Raw genomic sequence first — 17,343 nt, 5'->3', positions numbered from 1 at the left:
AAGAAGACCCAACCCATCAGCCGGGACTCAGGAGGCAGAGAAGAGATGGGTTGGCAGGGCCAGTCAGAGGTGGTATTGGCCGGTTCTCCAAACTACTCAAAATTTCCACTACTGGTTCTCCAGAACTGGCCGGAACTTGCTGAATACCACCTCTGACCCAGGACCCCACAAACAGCAAGATTCCATAATCCAGAGTGAAAGGTTTTGTTATTGGAGCTTGTGGAAGTGGATAGAAGTTTACAATCACTCATTTGGAATAACTAACCCTTTCCTTCATTATCAGGAAAATTGTTAGCCTGTTCATCTTGCTCCATTATTGTCAAAGTTTGTTTTTAGACAGAAAAAGCTGAAAATGTTTTCTATTTACATCCAGGTCTGAAATCTTGCTTTTTAATCTGAATACAGATTTTATTATATTTTTAAAAATGGATGGTAGGCAATTTTAAAAATGCAAATAGAGGGCAGATTAGCTGGGGTCAAGCTAAGGGCTTTTGCAGCTAAAGTTCATTCTTGTTTGCACAGCCTGCTTGTTTGTCATGTGGCAGCCAGTCTGATTTCTAAACACAAAATGCAAAACTTTTTATTATGTGGACTTTTTTAAATTGCTTGATTTGTCACATGCAAATTGGTTCTTTGGTAGCCAAATGCCACCTTAATTAGAAAAAAAAAAAAGGATTCTGAAACTTGGCCCCTGGGATTCCCATTAGCTACTTCAAACGGTCTGCAGATTTGATTGAGTTTATTCAGAGTAGCCTTAACTCTATTATTGCTGCATATATTAACTTATACATCGTATTTCAGTGTGAAAATGTAGATAGAAATAAGAGGACAATATTCTTTTCCAAGAATAGCAATGAATATCAGGGCTGTTTTCATTTTATGGCAGCTGGTAATTTTTTGCAGTTCTGGGCAAACTGCATGGAATTAGGATGAAAATTATCAAATTGTCAAAACAGAACGGGACAGAAATATGTCATTGTTTAACTTCTGTGCGGAGGTAGGTGGAGATAAAGCTTAGGTTTTCCTGGGAATTGCACCAGCAAATTAAGATAAAAATAAATGCTACTGTTTTTTTTAATTTATATACATATACATATACATATATACATATATACATATATACATATATACATATATATATATATATATATATATATATATATATATATATACAGGGAAACTTAATTATCAATTATTTAAAACTAGATTTTTATTTGTGAGAATTCCTTTCTCTTTTCGTTTTGCGTTTGATCAAAGAAAAAATTTACTAAATTATTATTGGGTAGAACACTCTTCCTGGCTTCTATTTTAGCTTTTTTTTCTTCGTCTTATGAGCTGTTATTCATTCGTAAATAAAAGAGGCAAAGTATTCATAATTTTTTAAAAAAGAAGCAGCAGCAAATACTAGCGTAATTCTTTCGGGCAATTGGAAGAACTTTTGGAAAGCAGTGATACACAGGTAGTCCTTGAGTAATGATCACAATTGAGCCCAATAGTTCTGTTGCTGAGTGAGTTTCACTCCATTTTATGACCTTTCTTGTCCGGTTGTTAAGTGAATCACTATAGTTATGTTAGTAATATCATTGTTAAGTGAATCTGACTTCCCCATTGGCTTTGCTTGTGAGAAGGGCACCCCATGATCCAGGGACACTGCAACCATCGTAAATACAGGCCAGCTGCCAAGTATCTGAATTTTGTTCTTGTGACCATGGGGTGCTGCAATGGTCATAAGTGTGAAAAGTGGCCACGCTGTTGTGGTTCGCTGGCAGCAAATGCGGACAGCTGAGACCTCAGACAGCGAGGACTCAGATGAGGGGGCTGTGTGTGAGGCAGGGATGGGACCAGGACCATCAGGGAGTGGAATGCTGCCTTGAGAGATTGTGGAGGCTGGCAGCAGAGATGAAGAGCCCCCCGAGGAGCCTGTGCTCAGCACACATGTGCGCAGGGCTGCTCAAAAGAAAGAGCAGCTGAAGCAGCACAGGCAACTCGGGAGTAAGGCTCCAAGGTAATGGCCCCTCCCTGAGAAGATAAAAGCCAGCTGAGAAACCGGAGTTCTTTGCAGGAAGCAAAGAAGTTTTTGCACATCCTTGTGGATGTTCAGAGTATCTTGGTTGGTGTTTGGAGACTCTTTGTGTTTGAAATACTTCTTGGCATCTTTATCTAGTGTTCTTGGCAGCCTTGCACAACCTTGGCAAGGCTCGTTCTTATCAGAGACAATTAGTTTGAAACAGCCTTTTAACTGGGAAGGAACGGAATTCATAAAGAATCATTAAAAGGTTTTGCTGTTACCTTTGTTTTGTGTTTGTTTCCTTGGAACAAGGCTTGGATCAGAACACCATACGTCACTTTTTTCAGTGTCGTGGCAGCTTCAAGTGGTCACTAAATGAGGACTCCGTGTATTTCTTTTGAAAACAATAGTGAGGGTTCTAATGAAGTAAATGAAACTGTCGTGAATGTTTTTTTTTTTTTACTAGATCAGCAACCCACGGATGCTACCTTCTCCAGGGTTTGTCAGTCTGAGGTGATCTGTGTCAGTGTGTCTGTTCTTTTTTTGTTTTGTTTTGTTTTTTGGATTTATTCCACTGGAGCACTTTCTAAATTAAAATCAGCAAGAAATAAATTGGAGGATCTATTTTTTGGTTGCTGTATACCTAGGGAGCTATTTTTTATAATTTTTCCCCAATGCCAGTGCACACCTTTTGCAGATGCCCTCAGTTTCTATATGTATTATCCATGCTGAGATCAGTGTTTGGGAGGTTTAATTGCCAAAGAAATACCAGACAGATTCCTTTTTCTCTCCAACTCTGAAAAGTGGCAGAGGACCAGAAAGTTGATGTAATAGAATAACTAGAGTTGGAAGGGAGCTTGGAGGTCTTCTAGTCCAACCTCCTGGTCAGGGATGAAACACTATGGTATTTCAGACAAATGGTTGACCAATCTCTTCTTAAAAACTTCCAGTGATGGAGCACCCACAACTTTTGAAGGCAAGTCGTTCCACTGATCAATTATCCTGTCAGGAAAGTTGTCCTTAGTTCTAGATTGGATCTCTCCTTGATTCAATCTTATCCGTTGCTTCTTGTCCTGCCTTCAGGTATTTTGGAAAATATCTTGACCCCCCTCCTTTTTTTTGGAAGCTCCTTAGCTATTAGAACATTGCTATCATGTCACCCTCACTAGTCCTTCTTTTAACTAGACTAGACATACCAAATTCCTGCAATCATTCTTCATATGAGAGCCTTCAACTCACCCACCCAGTTCCAGTCATATTTGTCCCTCTTCCCTGAAGTCTTTCTAGAGTCTCAACTTCTTTTTTTCATTATGGTGACCAAAATTAGACGCAGGATTTCGAGTGTAGTTTTAACGAAGAAGTTATAAAATAGAATTAACACTTGACGTGATCTTGATTCTATCCCTATATAGGCTGACTATTATGTGTGTTTCTTGTAGTTTCCAGAAGAGCAAGAAGGAAGGTTGTGGGGCATAATTTTTACCTTCACCTTTGTCTTATCTTCATTCCTTTCTTCCATAGCAGATTTGGGACACACTTGGTCTGAAAAGTATTAAAAGATGGCTATTTGTATAATTCCCCGAAAAAGCAGATTTATAGGTGTTCAATAAATATATTCTCTACTGTATATGAATGAAACAGATTGGAAAACAATTATTTGATTAATGTAGATGGTAACAGAATCAATTTGCTATTGGTAAATAGGTATATTCTACTTTCCCTACCAGTTCCATCAATCAAGAATAGCATGGAATAACACAAATACTGAGAGAAATAAAATTAGGTCTGCACCTCAAACTGTGTCTCTCCAGGGGTTATCCATGGGCTGTGTGTTTGCACATGCTGAAAAAGTCAAGATGGCAGCCACAACTGCATTAAGTTCTTACCCTTTTTAAAGGATCCATGGGCCTTTGATCGGATGGTCACAAGCAACCTCTTGAACTCTTTGACTCTACCCAACAGATGTTCCTGCTCCTTCTTAACTGCTCCTGTGATGGGAAAGAATGAAAAGAGGAAAATAATTTGCATTGTTTTAAAACCCAGAATTTAAAAAAAAATGTTTTGGGGGTCAAGAAGGAGGAGAGCAACCATTTTTATACAAATCTGGAACTTCATGGCATTCAAGTAGATTGTAGTTTCTTTATCTTTTAGAACGAAAGACATTCTCTCTTTTTCTTTTTTTCTTCTCTCCTCTCCTTTTCTTCCTTCCTTCCTTCCTTTTCTCCTCCTCCTCCTCCCTCTCCTTCTCCTTCTCCTTCCCTCCTCCTTCTTTGTTACCACTGGGTGTCTAGGAAGATTCAAACAAGAAATTAATAGTATGAATCACAACCACACAACATTAATTTCCTATTGCTTTATGGTGTTTTTAAGAAGAAAGAGGAACAGCTAAATATAAAATCACACACATCTACCCCAGGCAGACATGCAAATGGATCAATACTAAGCCATATAACAAAACATGCCTATGGTGGAATGAATATTCATATTATTGTAGTTTGTAAATGTGGCTCCTTTCTAGGGAAAATCTGCACACCATGGTGAGTTTAACATGTTGCATGACTTTAGCCATGCAGACCATGAATTTTTGGTGGTGGAGAGAGAGTTCCACAGACTTCTTTGAACCACATCCAGACTGCTTAAGTATTCTTGGGCTGCATGATAATAATGTATTATGAAAACCTAATTAATTATTGAGAGAAGGTGCGTGGGAAAAGCACGAAGGGCAGTGAATGAATGCCATTTTATATATTATTTACTCATTTTCATAATGTTAAAGTCAAATTTTTCCAAAAAACAACAACAACATTTCAACCAGCCAGAACTCTTCAAACTTTCAAAAAAGAGGTCACCCGGTTTTACTTGAAACTTTGTTAAGTCTTTTTCCTCCTTTAAGAGGGAAAAGGAAAAGTCTTTCTGTCTCAGCCTTTTCCAACTTAGGTATCTTTCAGACTACAATAACTAGAATTCTCAACTGATTAAGAAATCAAGGATTTCTTCTCGCACCAGGAACTAAGAACGTGAAACAACTGTTTAGGATGTTCTAGACCAGGGGGTCTTCAAACTTGACAGCTTTAAGACTTGTGGACTTCAACTCCCGGAATTCCTGAGCCAACATGACGGGAGGAAGAATTCTGGGAGTTGAAGTCACAAGTCTTAAACACGCCAAGTTTGAAGACCCCCTGGTCTAGAACATCCTAAACAGTTGTTTCATGTTCTTATAAAATTTCTTCCAGAAAATTAAGTCATAGAAAAAGAGCCATTTTGGAGAGTTCAGGCTGAGGCATTGCGGCATAAAATTCTAGAGAAAAGTAGCATAAAATACAGATTTTTTAAAAAAAAATATTCCTAATCTAGTTAGCATCCAATTGGGTAACTTCTTCGCAAACTGAAGACGTATTGGCTAGAATTTTCTGCAGCTTATGATTTTTGCTAATCCTAAGTATACTGCCTTTGCAGTATAAGCAATTTCAAGGGAGTGCATTTCCAAATCTGTATGGTTTAAGACCAACATTTCTTTTCTCTTGATTTCATACACAGAAATTATCAAAAACCTTTGGATTCCAATAATTCTGTTATTGAAATGGGTTGTTAACTCAGTGAGGCTACAGGCCTACTTGGATATTCTGCATTCAGACATGCACAGATGATACTTAGGATGGTAAATAAAACTTAAAGCCATAATTAACTGAAAACATAACAAAAAACCCCAATAATATAATGATAACAACAAAGAAGTCTTCCCAATTAAGAGAAATACATTTGCCTGGCATGTTTCTGTTGAGAATTTCAAAACCTGGAAACCACCTGTGATATACTACTGCGTTTCTGAGTTGATTACTTGCAAACCTGGAGAAAGTCATAATTACATAGATAAATAAGACCATTTTTTGCATTGGTCACATCTGTTTCATAAAACAAGGAGCTGTAACTTTGTAAGGTAACCCAAAGGAAACTTCTAGACCAGGGCTGTCAAACTTGCAGCCCGCGGCTCGGATGTGTCACACGCTGGCCACGCTCATACCTGGTTTAGCGAAGGGAGGTAAAGTCCCGATACGTCATTTGACGCCGCCATGACAATGCGAGTTTGACACCCCTGTTCTAGACTATGACTTAACAAACCTGGAGGTGCAAGGTTGCCAGTTCTGAGCTGCAAAAAATTGAGATGACCATTAGCATGTCAGTTTTTGAAGCACTATCTTGTAGCTCTTTTGAAGCACTATCTTGTAGCTCTTTTAAAGCACTATCTTGTACTACAGTGAAAAATCTGCAAAGATTTTTCATTATAGTATGTGATCCATCTCAACCCTTGGTCTCTCTGGATATTTTCTTAAGTTTTTGCAATTAATCTTTTTTTTGGGGGTGGGGTTGAGTGTCCACTTTCACTGGACACTACCTCCTCTCAAGAAAGTTTTTGAAATTTCAGGTCAATAACATATATTATTCCATGAGTGGATTTATCTGTCTTGAGCCTATAAATTAATTGCATCATTTTATCACCCTTATTTTACTTGAATCAGCAGAGGACAGTGACTTAGGGAATATGACTAAGGAACATTAGCTTTCTGCCAACAGTGATTTTCCCAAGTAGTCAATTTACTGCAAGGGTGCAGGTTGAGATCAGACCAAGCTGACAATTTTAATTTCACTTACTCCCTCATTCTTCTAGCCATAAATTGGTCAGTTCCTGTTTTGGCATCTCTGGTGCTTTATTGCTTTCTATAAATTCATTTTGCACTCACATTTCTCTGCTATAGAAAGCCATGCTCTTTTTGTTTGGGGATGTGAATAGATCCTCATGCCTTCTTCAGCAATGATGATTGAATTTGAAGGTTCTTCTTTATATGCACTCAATCTATATAAAAGTGAAATACCACTCACGCATCATCACAACATCTCCAGAACCGTAAAGCCTACAAACTTGAAATTTAGAATGTATTTTTGTCTTGGCTTCTAGGTGTTTGCTAAGAAAGGATTTTTTGAAATGATCATTAGTCATTTCACATTATTAGTATTTCTTAATACAGTAATTAACATGCTCTGATGCTAAGGAGTTCTACTCCCCCTCCCCACCTGAAAAGAACTCTGTTCCAACTGCCAGTTGCCTCACATTCAGTTACCTTAGTAACTCCACAGCCATTTGCACCACTCAGGTGACCAAAGGACACAGACAAACCTCCAAGTTGCCTCAACAACTCTCTAAATGGATGCAAACTACGCTTCCAAACAGGAAGCTACTTTGGCATCAAAGGTTGTAGTATTTTTATTACCCACCATCCAGTCAGAGCTAAAGAAGCTCCTTGGATGAGAAGCAAAACATCTTCAAAGAAAAACCAGAAAGTCCAGTTATCACCTGAAAAAAGCACCTTTGGGACAACAGTTGGAGGATTGTATTTACAACACTTTTTGCTGAATAGATAGATAGAAAGACAGATAGACAGACAGACAGACAGACAGACAGATGGTGGATAGGTGGAAGGAATGGAAGGGAGAAAGGAAAGGAAAGGAAAGGAAAGGAAAGGAAAGGAAAGGAAAGGAAAGGAAAGGAAAGGAAAGGAGGAAGGGAAGGGAAGAGGAAAGATGGAAAGGAAAGGAGGAAAGAAGGAAAGGGGAAAAGGGTGAAGGAAAGGAAACCCTTATGTGTTTTCATCACTGGCCACCACTGAGCCAACGGATTGTGAACTGAATTTCTCCTGCATAGCCCAATCACATAGTTTTGTTTGTGAAGCACAGGTATCCAGCTAGTTAGGAATATACACAGAAGTACAATGATCACCTCAGATCTAACACAGAACTCAAATTGCCTCAGAATATTTGGGCAATAGCAAATCTTTACGTAAATTTCCAAAAACCCTTCCTGGTTGCCCATAATTCACCCCCCCAAAAAAAAAACTGGATTTGCCTCTCCTTATCTGTCATTAATATATCTCTTTCTTGTGATTAAGTCCCTATTTCATGATTAAAAGTAAAGGTGTAGGTTCTATTAGCTTGAATTTTATCACAGGAGTCTATTTAATCAGTCAGATTTGATGAACCTAAAATTACATTCAGATGCCAAATGTTGGCATGTATCTACAATGCAATTCTGTGAGTACATGCTGGATTTGGTTTTGATGAGGAGTTGATTCCAATTTCACCCTTCAGCAAATAAAGAAAATCCAGCAATACGATGGTCCATATAGGACACTTTGCTCTTAAATGGGAATGATCCTAAGCATAGGAAAGAAAGTTATACTAATCAGACCCTTATCTCAGGTATCTCTTCTTTGTCCAGTCCATGTGGCTTTTCTGGGCAGGATTATGTATTATTTTATGGTATCATCGGTGGAGGATTTCATTGCTTAAGGAATGAAACAAATATGCTTCCTTTCAAGAAATCCACTTCTAACTTTGTTTTTTTCTCAATGTCTTTTCCGACAAATATTTCAACTACTGAACCCTCTAATTTCCTTTGAATGTCATTTTAGACCTTTCAGAGAATATGGCAACTGTAGATGCACATTTTCCTTTGACCTATTTGTCCTTGAACTAAAGATATGGGCAGGTATGAAAGCTTCCCATCCATCTTTGTGATGCTTGAGTTCAACCAACAATTATTTTTCTTTATTGGAAAGGTTGACTATGATAAATCTGTGGATTAGTGCCCTCATGTTTGCGCTTTTCCTTGGGCAAGCTTACTTCTTTACTGCTTTCCTTTAATCTTCTGGATATTCATGTATTTGAAAAATGTTACTGTTCCAGAGAAACGGAAGGCAGCTTGTCACAAAATGTCTGCTGATGCCTCGTTCTTCTGGGCATCCATTTGTAGGTGTGATGTGCAGTGTCACTGGCACAGAAACAACCTGACACTGTTAACAAGGCTTTAAGTGCACTGCAATGCAGAAAGAATGGAGACATCCTGATGTTTGCATCGGGCAACTGTTGAAGTATTCTCAGCATATAGTTTTTTCTCACTCAGTCATTTAAAAAAATGATTGAATGGGAATTAAGTTGTTCTCAAAAGCCAGAAGGGGAAAAAGGAATTAGCCAAAAAGGATATAATTCAATTATTACAACTCTTAGGTGAGTGAAGCAAATATTCTCTATTATAAAAGGAATGTCTATAATTTCTTCCCTAATATTTCCTGTTGTTAGTCCTCAAGGCACTGTCAATCAGAATGAAGCATGAATGAAGAAGAGTTACTTGTGTACCAATGGGTTCTGCAGATTTCCTAGTCATGGATCTGTGCTGTTTGCACCAAAACTGATAATGAGCCACACCCTGCTTACACACAGTCACCTTAATGGTTTGCTGCAGGATTGGTGTGGTGGCCTAGAGGTGGAGCTCTCGCCTCACAATCAGGAGGCTGTGAGTTCGATCCTCGGTAGAAGCAGGTATTTCTCTCTCTGGGCACACTGAGAATATATCTGCTGAACTCCACATTGGCAACAGGAAGAGCATCTGGCCATTAAACACTCTGCTAGTTTCCAGACTCTACCCCGCAAGGGATTATGGGGTCATTAAAAGATGATGATGATGATGACTTTAATGGTTTGCTGCAGGTCAATGAAAATATGGACGGTCCCAGAACCTTCTAGAACCTAAGAATGGGAGAAGGACATTGAGTCTGAAGCTCATCTTAGTGAGTAACAGAGAGATCTCATATGACTCTTCCATCTGCATATGGCACATTGTCCACCTTAAATGGTATGTCTGAATAGCTTGAGGGTGGGCAGTTCTACGGTTAGCTGGCTGGAAGAAGGGCTACGACAGTGCAGGAACTTGTGGAGATCCTTTCCTTTTCTTGGTTCTGTGATCCTGTGACAAATTTTATTTACTTATTTATTTACATACCAGTATCAAATTTAAAGACCAGCCATCTCACTGGCAGAGCAACCCTGTGGAATTAATTGTGCTGGGTGATAATCTTCTAACCCACTTTGAATTAAAACTTCAGTGTGTGTACGTGTGCGTGCACACACACACACACACACACACACAGAGAGAGAGAGAGAGAGACATATAAATATAAACATGTATAAAATTTATTCTTGCCCTGGATCAATTTAGCTCTGGCATATTTTCATCTCATTTTCAGCATCATTATGCATTTACACCAAAGTAAATGCCCCATGCAGCTTATAATTGCTCATGCCACCAGGGGATTTGAAAATAGGGGGAAGTGTGGCCTCCAAACTGATTAAGAAAGAAGGGATTTAAAATTACAGGAAAGTAGCTTTGTGTGTTGCTATTTCTGCTTTTCAAGTAGAAGCATTAAGCAAGCAACAATCCTTGACAGACAGGAACGTATCAAGATAGATTACCAAATATTTACTGAGTAACTCAAGTAGAACAGGAACTTCATTTTTAAAAAATGTTATATTAATACTCTGCCATCCAGATCTGACTGCTGAGGAATATTAATAAGTAATATTTGTTAAATGAAGGAACAAATAAAAGCATAGTCTGTGAGGTACATTTTGAAGAGTCAACAGCCAAAGAAGGCAGCCATTGTCTCATACAAATAGGTACCATTTAACACTCAGAACGAAGCAGTAATTAAAAACAGACTGAACTAAGCACCACTTTTTACAACCAAGGTCTGTTTTCTAAATTTCCAGGAATGTTGAGGGATATTTAAGATGGATACACCAACAAAATTCACTCTTAATGAGTGAAAGGTGCTGAAGTTGACATCAGAAGATAGTTAAATCCTTGTTCTTCCCATTTACACTTCATTACACTGTAAATTGTATGTCTGAATAGGTTACAGGTCGCATTGTTTGGTTCTCTTCGATATATTTTTTCCCCAGCTATAATACAATTCCAGGCAAGTTTGGTTATTCCTCTTATTCTGACAAAGATTATATTGAATATGTTGTTGTTTGAGTACAGAATAAAATACATTTTCATAAGCATTTCATGAACCTCTCCCTTGTATGCCAAGTTCTTACCAATATTGTGCTGAAGAATATAGGTTCATAAATGTTTTCCAAAGTTGCCAAAGGAGAATTTAATCCAACTACTCAGGAAAAAAGGTATATTAATTGAGGACAGAGATAAGGTCTTTGATGAATCAGTGAAACTGTTAAAAACAGTATTTTAGAGAGTGTATCACTTTCTATTATTTATATAATTTGCAATCTGCTTACTTACTTTTACCTACTCTGGAAAACTTTCTCATGAACTTACAGTCCCCAAAAAAGAAATCTGGGCAACAGGAGGAGTTTTTTTTTCACTAAAAGTTAAGCTTCTGAAGAAGAAATAATGGGATATTTCATTATTATGTTTAATTGGAAGCACTGTCTTCAAAGTAAGGGAACTTTATTGGATTGTGATCAGCTCTCAGTTGAGTTGTCACCTTACTTCAATTATGAAAATCTAAATTCAGTTTTGTTGCAAAAAATGATTTTTTTTTTCTTTAAATAAATACAGAGTCCAGAAACAGGAAATGAAGGAAGAAAAGATGGAGATGTTTTGGTCTCTTCACCTTCTTTGGAGCCTGATTTTGACTTTGTATGGAATAAGCAGAGCCAAGGAATTCTCAGATATCATGTTTTCCTCCATGAATAGGTAGAACTAAATCAAAGCTTAACTGTTCTACTGCTCAGAAGGCTTGTCAATTTGAGAGTGCCAAAGCTACTCATCTGTCAAACTCCTATTAATATATGTCAATCTCTTCCTTGTATTCACCTAACATCAAAAACATCATCAAAAAAGCACAACCAAGAATGTTCTTTCTGCGCCAACTCAGGAAGCTCAAACTGCCCAAGGAGCTGCTGATCCAGTTCTACAGAGGAATTATTGAGTCTGTCATCTGCACCTCTATAACTGTCTGGTTTGCTTCTGCAACCCAACAGGACAGACACAGACTTCAGAGAGTAATTAGGACTGTAGAAAAAACAATTACTACCAACTTGCCTTCCATCAAGGACCTGTATATTGCACAAGTCAAAAAGAGGGCTGTGAAAATATTTACAGACCCCTCACATCCCGGACATAAACTGTTTCAACTCCTGCCCTCAAAATGATGCTATAGAGCACTGCACACCAGAACAACAAGACACAAAGACAGTTTTTTTCCTGAACGCCATCACTCTGCTAAACAAATAATTCCCTCAACACTGTTCAACTATTACAAAGTCTGCACTACTATTACTGTTAATCTTCTCATCACTCTTTATCACCCATCCCCTCCCACTTGTGACTGTATGACTGTAACTTTGTCACTTTTATCCTTACGATTTATATTGACTGTTTCCTAGTAGGATTTGATTGCTTATTGTACCTATGACTATCATTAAGTGTTGTATCTTATGATTTTTGACTCTTGGTGAATGTATCTTTTCTTTTATGTATACTGAGAGTATTTGCATCAAGACAAATTCCAATCACATTTGGCCAATAAAGAATTCTATTCTATTCTAGGATAATGGCTGTGAGAAAAGATCTGAACATTATTTTAAGTTTATCTTGCAGCGACATTGAGATTTAGTTCCACCAATGATGATTCCCAGGGCCTTGTCTATCCTTTGTGGTGCAGTCAAAGCCACCAAATTTTTTTTGAATGCAATTATGTACAGAGAATTTCAGGAATGGTCTTCTGGAACTCCATCGTGTTTCATCGTGTTTCTCTATTTCAATGGCTTCCCTGATTATTCTCTTGCTGGAGAATATCCAACACTGAACACTCCAGCAAGAGAATAATCAGGAAAGCCATCGAGATAGAGAAACACCCCCATAACATGAATAGACGGGACGATACCTCCCGCCTACCAGACATCTGGAAGCTAGCCCTCACCAACAAACGAGTCCCAGCCACGAAAACCAACACCAAACCCAAAACAACACGGGACACCACTGCCAATCCCCCTCATCAGAACCAGGCCCAAGCCCATCCTATAAATGAAGGACAACCACCATCCAGAAAACAGACCACAGCTGCTTCGTCAGCTGTCGCACCCCCCGACCCCAAAACCAAACAAGCTGACACACACCAAGAACACAGACCCAGACCCCAAACTCGAAGCCAGACTAAAACCCAGAATGCTACATCATAGCCACCCGCTCAGGATATCACATCAGAAAACCCAGGAAATTACACCTCAAGAACTCAAGAAGTTGCAACATAGCAAATGACCCAGGATATCACAGCACAAGACCAAGGATACCACAGCAATAAATCTCACAAGGTCATCACACAACCCATTACCCAAGTCGTTACTATACAGGAGGGTAATGGAAAAGAGATCAAAACACAAACGACCCAGGAGATTACAACGCAGGACCCAGGATACCACAACAAAAGAACTCGCAAGCCCATTACACAACCCATTACCCAAGCTGTTAAAACACAAGAGGCTAATGGAAAAAAAGATCACTACAAAACAAACAACCCAGGAGATTACAACACAAGATCCACGATATCTCCACAACAAAACTCACAAGGCCATCACACAGCCCATTATACCAACATCAACTCCATCAATCAATCAAGAGGCAGCAGCGCAGCCAACCAGCCCAGCACACCAGCCCCCACCACCAGTATTTATAGAGAGACGGCAGCTCCGATCACATCTGCCATCATCAGGCTTCTGTATTGATGATGGCAGATGAGATTCTGCCGAAACGTTGCTACAACTTTAAAAGCACAACTATAATGATGTGGGAAAATACCTGAACAAAGCTGAATACCATACATGTAAGTACCCACGAAAACTTAAGAATACACACACACACACACACACACACACACACACACACACAAACACACACACACACACACATATATATATATATATATGGTATTCGGCTTGGTTCGGGTATTTTCCCACGTCATTGTAGTTGTTCTTTTAAAGTTGTAGCAACGTTTCAGCAGAATCTCATCTGCCATCATCAGGCTTCTGTATTGTGTCCGTCTGTGAGTCAGACTTTTACAGTGGTTTCAGATTTAAATTTGGGGCAGCCTATTGCTGTGCCAGAATGGTTTTTTCTTCATCCTGATTGGTTGGGAGTCTTGGTCTGTGTTTATTGGTCTCGGAGTTTGCTGTGTTCTGCTTGATTGGTGTCTCTAATATCCTCTGTCTGTTTTTTGGCTCTTTTTGTATCTTGATTGGCTGGCAGCATTGTGTTGCTTTATTGGAGGCTTTTAGTGCAGCTTGGCTTCGGGTAAATGGACGGCTATCATTAGTTAGGAAGCTGGGTTTCATCTGGGTGCCTGGTTGGGATGTGTTTGAGCTGGAAGTATCAGGGGGATCTGTTTGTGCCCAGGTGTTTGCCTGGCTTGTGGTGTGGAGATTTTTTTGTTTGTGAGTGCAGGCTTCCAAATGATTGACAGCCTGGTGGAATCATCTCTTCTATTCATGCTTTCTGGTCTTTTTTTCAATCTCTATGGCTTCTCTGATGATTCTGTGATTAGGGTTTTCTATAGTGGCCAGGGTTTTGGTGCCATTGAAGTTGATGCTATGACCTGTGGCTTCCATGTGTTGGACTAGTGAGGAAGTGTGTTCCAGCTTTTTGACTGCATTTTTGTGTTCATCCAGGCGGGTGCTTATTCTTCTATTGGTCTGTCCAATGTATGTGGCCGGGCATGATGCACAGGGGACTTCGTATATGCCTTGGTTTTCCAGGTCAATTTTGTCTTTGGGGTTTCTGAGGATGGCTGCTATTTTTCTGTCTGTTTTGAAGGCAGTCTTGATGTGGTGTCTGTATAGTATCTTACTAATTTTGTCTGTAGTGCCTCTTATGTAGGGCAGGACAGCTGTTCCATGGGTCTGTTCATCTTCTGGGTCTCTATTATGTCTCAGTGTGTTTTTGTGGATCAAGTTGGTGATTTTGCTTTTGTGGAAGCCGTTGGCTGTCAATATTTTAGTCAGGGTGCATAGTTCAGTCTTAATGTGTGTCTTGTCTGCCAATTATGTGTGTCTTGTCTGGTAATTAGTGTTTTAGCCACGGAGTTTATCTGTGCTGGGTGGTGGTGGGATTGGGCGTTGAGGTAGCGGTTGGTGTGTGTTTTCTTCTGGTATATGGTGTGTCCTAGTGTGCCATCTGTTTTTTTGTAGATTAGTACATCTAGGAATGGTAGTTGTTTGTTTGTTTCTGTTTCCATGGTGAACTTGATTTTGGGGTGTGCGCTGTTTAGGTGTGTTAGGAAATTGTTTAGGTTTTCTTGTCCATGGGGCCAAATCACGAATGTGTCATCGATGTATCTTAACCATAGTTTGGGTTTGAGGATGGCATTGGCCAGGGCTCTGGATTCGAATTCTTCCATGAACAGGTTTGCAATGACAGGTGACAGTGGTGATCCCATGGGAGCTCCTTCTATTTGTTTGTATCTTTGTCCTTTGTATATGAAATATGTGTTGGTTAAGCAGTGTTCTGTTAGTTCCATGAGGTGTTTAGCTGGTTGGTATTTATTTTTGATGATTTCAAGGGTCTCTTTTATCGGGACTTGAGTGAATAGTGAAACCACGTCAAAACTTACAAGCAGATCTTCTTGCTCCACGTGTAGCTCTTTGATCATTTCCAAGAAGTGGTATGAGTTTTTTACATGAGAAGCTGCTGTTTCAGCATGGGGCTGTAGCTCTTTTGCTAGGTGTTTAGCTAGGTTTTGTAGTGATGCTCCTCTGGAGCTGACTATGGGTCTGAGAGGTATGCCTTCTTTGTGTATTTTTGGGAGGCCGTATAGTTTGGGGCATCTGGAAGATTTCTCTCTGGATATGATCGTGTGTTGGATCTCTTTGCTTATGTGGCTGGTTATAATTTTCTTCTTGGTTAATTTTTCCAGATATGTGGTTGGGTCTGTGTTTATGGGTTTGTATGTGGAGTCTTGGAGTAGGTCTGTCAATTTTGTTTCGTAGTCTTTTCTGTCCATTACTACAGTGGCATTCCCTTTGTCTGCTGGGAGGATGATTATGCTGCTATCTCTTTTCAGGGTTTGTAGTGCTTTAATTTCATTTTTCTGCAAGTTGCTTTTGGGTGGTTTGCTTGTGCATAAGATGTTGGTAACTTGGTGTCTTATTTTATCAGCTTCATCTGTATTTAATTTAGTTAGGCTGGATTCTACTGCACATATGATGGATTCTGTGGGGATTTTTTGGGGTGCTATAGCATAATTGAATCCTTTGGTTAGGACATCTGTTTCTGTTTTGGTGAGTTCTCTGTTGTAAACGTTGTGCACTAATTGTTTCAGGTGTTGTTGTGAGTTGTTGGGGGTTTTCTTGTCATGTTCTAATTTCTTTAGTTTTTTCAATAATTTTTCCTGTTTGTAAATGCCTTCAGAATCAGCTCTCCAAGTTGTAAGTTGTTTTATCTTGTCCCAAAGTAGAGGGTGGATTTTGCTGCTCAGTTCCAGGTGTAGTGCTAGCAAATCTTTGTTTAACTGATCTAATCGGAATCTCTTACTGTGGAGCTCGTTCCTTAGTAGAGCTATTTCAGTTCTTTTCAGGATACGTTTAGTGGCTGCTGTGCTTTGATGAAATGTTAATTTGAAGCAGGTTGGTGTAGTATTGTTGTCTCTGCAGCTGCGTAGGAATTGGAGGTCACATAGTATTCCTGCTCTTTTAATTTCCAGTTTCTCGTAGGTTTTGATCTGGCTGTTTATTTCCTCCCCGTAGAGGTTTGATATTTGTTTTCTTAAGTTTTCTTAAGACCTAGAAGATGAACAGACCTATGGAACAGCTGTCCTGCCGTATATAAGAGGTACTACAGAAAAAAATCAGCAAGATACTACACAGGCATCACATCAAGACTGCCTTCAAAACAGACAGAAAAATAGCAGCCATCCTAAGAAACCCCAAAGTTAAAATTGACCTGGAAAACCAAGGCATATATATGAAGTCCCCTGCGCATCATGCCCTGCCACATACATTGGACAGACCAATAAAAGAATAAGTATCCGCGTGGATGAACAGAAAAAAGCAGTAAAAAAGCTGGAACACACTTCCTCACTAGTCCAACACATGAAAGCAACATAGCATCGACTTCAATGGCACCAAAACCCTAGCCACTATAGAAAATGGGCGTTGGTCCTTACCTGACACGCCATTTCTCTTCGAGCCATGAGGATCATCCAGAGAGTGGGAGGTGCTTCAGTCTGCGTCGTTGAAGGCTGAGCTTAATTACTGAGGAACGCTCCGCCCTCCATCACGTGGCTCCCTTGCGTTCCCCAGTTTACGCAAAGTCGAGAGTGAAGAGAAGATCGTGCTTTCATCCTACTATACTAAAAAAGGTTCATTGGCTGAAACAAGACCCCACCAGACGGTGAAATAATAAGGGTGGGGCTGGATGATCCTCACGGCTCGAAGAGAAATGGCGTGTCAGGTAAGGACCAACGCCCATTCTCCTTAGAGCTGTTCGG

At 39.5% G+C, this 17,343-nt stretch overlaps 1 long non-coding RNA gene across 2 annotated transcripts in view; it reads right to left on the bottom strand.

Moving 5' to 3' along the window:
* Positions 1-17,343, bottom strand: part of LOC148130789 (uncharacterized) — a 119,386-nt gene that overhangs the window by 39,752 nt on the left and 62,291 nt on the right. For both annotated transcript variants that reach the window (XR_015749314.1, XR_015749313.1), the window contains exons 2-3: positions 3,895-3,996; positions 2,497-2,594 (exon numbers count right to left, since the gene is read on the bottom strand). This is a non-coding gene — a long non-coding RNA (uncharacterized LOC148130789). The remainder of the gene's footprint in view (positions 1-2,496; positions 2,595-3,894; positions 3,997-17,343) is intronic.

The sequence above is a fragment of the Notechis scutatus genome, chromosome 4 (assembly GCF_049901735.1).
Source record: "Notechis scutatus isolate UNSWTSFEM ecotype Mainland chromosome 4, rNotScu1.2, whole genome shotgun sequence".
Taxonomy (NCBI): domain Eukaryota; kingdom Metazoa; phylum Chordata; class Lepidosauria; order Squamata; family Elapidae; genus Notechis; species Notechis scutatus.
The sequence above is the reverse complement of the archived record's forward strand: the minus strand, read 5'-3'. Positions and strand labels throughout refer to the sequence as shown.